The following is a 4,552-nucleotide window of genomic DNA, read 5'->3' on the forward strand; positions in this document are numbered from 1 at the left end:
AGCACCAATGTCGGTGTCAAAACCGGCGGATCTCGGGTAGGGGGTCCCGAACTATGCGTCTAGGCCGGATGGTAACAGGAGGCAGGGGACACGATGTTTTACCCAGGTTCAGGCCCTCTTGATGGAGGTAAAACCCTACGTCCTACTTGATTAATATTGATGATATGGGTAGTACAAGAGTAGATCTACCACGAGATCAGAGAGGCTAAACCCTAGAAGCTAGCCTATGGTATGTATGTTGTGATTGTTGTCCTACGGACTAAAACCCTTCGGTTTATATAGACACCGAAGAGGGTTAGGATTACACAAGGTCAGTTACAAAGGAGGAGATATCCATATCCGTATTGCCTAGCTTGCCTTCCACGCCAAGTAGAGTCCCATCCGGACACGAGACGAAGTCTTCATAGTCTAACAATCCGGCCAATGGAGATAGTCCGGCTGTCCGGAGACCCCCTAATCCAGGACTCCCTCATCTTTGTTTTGTAATTTTTGACATTTTTTGTTTTTTTAACACATGTTAATCGAAGGTCTATCGCGTTACTTTTTGATCAAAAAATTTCCGAACACATGTTAATTGGCTTGAAAGAAGGTCTATCGTGTTACTTCACGACATCTTTCAAAAAAAGTGATATGACTTTTCTCAACCTATAAGGAATGTTTGTCAAATTAACCTCGAGGTACTTGTTCTCAAATTAACCTCTGGGTCTTGCAGGAGTACTTGTTTTTTGAACACATGTTAATAAAAGGTCTATCGCGTTACTTTTTGATATTTTTTGTTTTTTGAACACATGTTAATTGGCTTTAAAGAAGGGTTATCATGTTACTTCACATCATCTTTGTGACGCACTCGATTCAATCGTACACTAATCATACATGCAAATGTGTACGGTCAATATCAAGGACTCACAGGAAGATATCACAACACAACTCTAGACACAAATTAAAATAATACAAGCTTTATATTACAAGCCAGAGGCCTCGAGGGCTCGAATACATAAGCTCGAATACACAAGAGTCAGCGCAAGCAACAAAGTCTGAGTATAGATATAAGTTAGACAAGTTTGCCTTAAGAAGGCTAGCACAAAAGCATCTACGATCGAAAAGGCAAGGCCTCCTGCCTGGGAGCCTCCTAACTACTCCTGGTCGTCGTCGGTCTCCACGTAGTAGTAGGCATCGGCGGTGGCATCTGGCTCCTGGGCTCCGACATCTGGTTGCATCAATCAGAAAGAAGAAGAAAGGGGAAAAAGGGGTAGCAAAGCAACAGTGAGTACTCATCCAAAGTACTCGCAAGCAAGGATCTACACTACATATGCAACATTATCAAAGGAAGGCTATATATGTGGACTGGGTTGCAGAAATGCCAGAATAGAGAGAAGGCCTAGTCCTATCGAAGACTAGCATCTTCAGCATCTTCAAGCATCTTGCAGCATCAGAAGAGATAAGAGTAGCATAAAGTAAAGTAGTAGTGTTATCAGTCTCGGTCGGAGATCCTTTCTCGACTCCCTGCGAGAAAGAAATCCCAGAGCCATACTATCCATTTCTCATCACAAATATCTAGTTCTAGTTGTATCGATCGGGATACAACTCCAAGTGTCCGTTACCATAGGATAGACTATCGATAGATGTTTTCTTGCCTGCAGGGGTGCACCAACTTACCCACAACGCTCGATTAACTCTGGCCGGACACACTTTCCTGGGTCATGCCCGGCCTCGGCCAAACAATACGCCGCAACCCGACCTAGGCTTAATAGAGAGGTCAGCATGCCGGACTAAACCTATGCCCCCAGGGGTCATGGGCCATCGCCCCGAGAACTCCTGCACGTTGTGAGGGCGGCCGGTGAGCAGACCTAGCTACGTCCTTAAACAAGGCAGGTGCTTACGTAGTCCAACCCGACGCGCGCCGCTCAGTCGTTAACATCTATTAAGCTTTCGCTGATGCATACGATGCAGAACGCCCATACAGTGCCCACGTGATGGTTAGTGCTATTAGGCCAGAGGACCCTTGGATCAAATATCCAAACCGTTAGTGCGTTGGTAGTGCGGTCACGAGCAGAGACTCACGAAAGATGTGACCACGTCGCCCCGTCTCGAGTACTTGCGACAAGGGCTAAGAATGTCATGCCACGCCTCGTAAGTATCTCGCGGGCACCTTCCAAGTCAACCCGACTCCACATCACTCGCTATTAAGCTCGCGCGGGTACCCCTCAGGGCCGACCCGTCTTTAGTAACATGGCTCAGTGTAAAGTCATAGTAACCATAGTAACTATGTGTCTAAGACCAAGGGGGAATCACCCCTGGTGAATTCCACTCGATGTTATCATCAAGGTGAATGTAGGAGGATCCACCCTCGAGGTTCACACTTGAGGGGTTGCACGACAGAGCCGTAACGGAAGTGGTTAAGGTAGAAATCACCCTCCATGACCTTGACCGTATAGCTACACTACAGAGATCTTATCAGGAGTGATGCAAGAGGTTCCACCCTCGGCACTCAATTGTAACTCTGCAGAGTCGTACAACTAGGGGGGTGATGTGTGGTGTCGGGGCCTGGACGTCGATCACGTTGATCGAGTCATCGATGATGAAGCAGGGGCAACAAGGACAAGGTGGGTTCACTAATGGATTTCTAACCAACCTATACTAAGCAGTTTAGGATAAGCAGGGAAGGTATGAAAGCAGGTAACAAAAACAGGCTATGCATCATAGTAGGATCATACATAAAGCAGTAGCAGATCTAATGCAAGCATGAGAGGGAAAAAATGGGTGATACCGGAATGCTCAAGGGGGGTTCGCTTGCCTGGTCGCTCAGACGAAAAGGAGGGGTCGTCGGTCACAGGGGCATCAGCATCATCACGGGGTCTACCGAACAGAAGAGGGGGGACAGTAAATACATAGCAAACAAGTGCATAATAGGACAACGGGCAGAGCTAGACGCGTTCTAACGCGGTGCTACACGATACCGGTGAAAGGGGAAGTCAACCGGGAATGTTTTCCCGGTCCCAGACCTGTGTCAGACAAAGGACCGGAGGGGGAATGTTCCATGTTCAGCATGCTAGGGGCATGTGACAGATGAACTAACCACGTATTCAGATTCGTCTCGTCGTTCTGAGCAACTTTCATGTATAAAACTTTTTCATCTGAGTTACGGTTATTTTTTATGAATTATTAAAGTTTTAGCAATATTCTGAAATTAGTATTAATTCGAAAATAAAGAATAAATGTTAGGTGCACCCAGATCTGGGTACACATAAGTGTACCAGAGGGTGACATGTGGGTCAGGGGGGTCCCAATTGACCGGTCAACATTTGACTGGTCAACAGGGTGGGGCCCTCTTGTCATTGACTGTTTTAGTCTACTCTAACAGTTTAGTTATCTAAACTAGGTGGCCACCGTAATTAAGCTTAATTAATTAAGTTAATTAACCGTTTAACTAATTAATTAATTATTTTATTAGCATAAATTGTTTTTACATATTTTTTTAAGTAAACAGGGGGCGTGGGGCCCCTTTGTCATAGGCCCCTGGGGCTTTAACGAGTGTGCGGGTTTGGGCGAAGCCCCCTGGGGTACGAGCGCAGCCCGCATGGGCGCACGCCCAGGGGCATGGCCGTGGCCACAGCAGGAGCGGTCGGTGCTGGCCGGCTGGCAGAGGCCGCGGGCGGGGCCGACGAGGACGACCGCCGGTGCGGCCAAACAGCGGACGGACGGGCGTGACGCTAGGCAGAGCAGTAGGTGGGCGCGGCGGCCGGAGACAAGGCTAGGGGCGGGATCACGATGTACGGTGCGGGGAGGGGGCAGAAGCAGCAGGAGGCGGCGACAGCAGCGGCGACGCGGGATGCACGGGAGCACGGCCGAAGGCCAACGGCGCGCGCGGCCACCTACAACGACAGAGACGAGGGGGAAGGAGGGGGAATCAGCGAGGGCTCACAGCAGAGCGTAGGGGGCGGCATTGGGCTCGGGGAGATGCGGTAGCGAGCGATGGGTGGCGGTGTAGAGGGCGCCGACGTCGTGTGGCGTCGACTTGGGGCGGCGGTGTCCAGGCGGCGGGGCGCGGCTCGATCCGGCGGCTTCGGGGTCGGTGACGGGGCGAGGCGATGACGGCGGCGAGGACGGGCGCCGGCGTCGAGGAGTGGGGCGGCGTTGTTGCCGAGGAGAGGCGGCGGGGTCGGGACGAGGCCGATGGGGGCGATGGGATCGGGGCGCTCCCGATCCAGATCACGCGATGGGGGGGAAATGGGGATCGTGGGGAGAGGGGTTAGGGTTTCGGTGCAGGTGTGGGCTAGTTATGCCAGGAGGCATCTGGGTTGAGGCCTAGTTAGTTCGTCTTGTGGCTAGTTGGGCCAGTCGGCCCTGCGGGGTGGGTTAAAGCCCAGGGGGCAAGGGGTGCTTCTCTTTTTTTCTTTTCTGTTTTATATTTTCTCTGTGCTTTGTATTTTATTTTAGTAGTAGAAGAGTTTTGATAAATATGAGACTTATCCCATAAATACTCTGCAATATGGGGTTGTCCACAAAGTTTGGGGGCGACTGGAAAAAGTCTAGCCTTTTGTTAATTTTAAAA

General features: G+C 50.1%; 1 long non-coding RNA gene across 1 annotated transcript; it reads right to left on the bottom strand.

Annotated features, from left to right (window-relative positions):
- Positions 1 to 943: 943 nt before the first annotated feature.
- LOC147972442 (uncharacterized) lies at positions 944 to 4,234 on the bottom strand. The gene is made up of 3 exons (XR_015603416.1): positions 3,923 to 4,234; positions 2,795 to 2,856; positions 944 to 1,207 (listed from the first exon to the last, which is right to left on the bottom strand). It is a non-coding gene; the product is annotated as an uncharacterized LOC147972442 (long non-coding RNA).
- Between the last annotated feature and the right edge of the window lie 318 nt (positions 4,235 to 4,552).

The sequence above is a fragment of the Triticum urartu genome, chromosome 5A, assembly GCF_056163025.1.
Source record: "Triticum urartu cultivar PI428250 chromosome 5A, HENAU_Tu73, whole genome shotgun sequence".
NCBI lineage: Eukaryota > Viridiplantae > Streptophyta > Magnoliopsida > Poales > Poaceae > Triticum > Triticum urartu.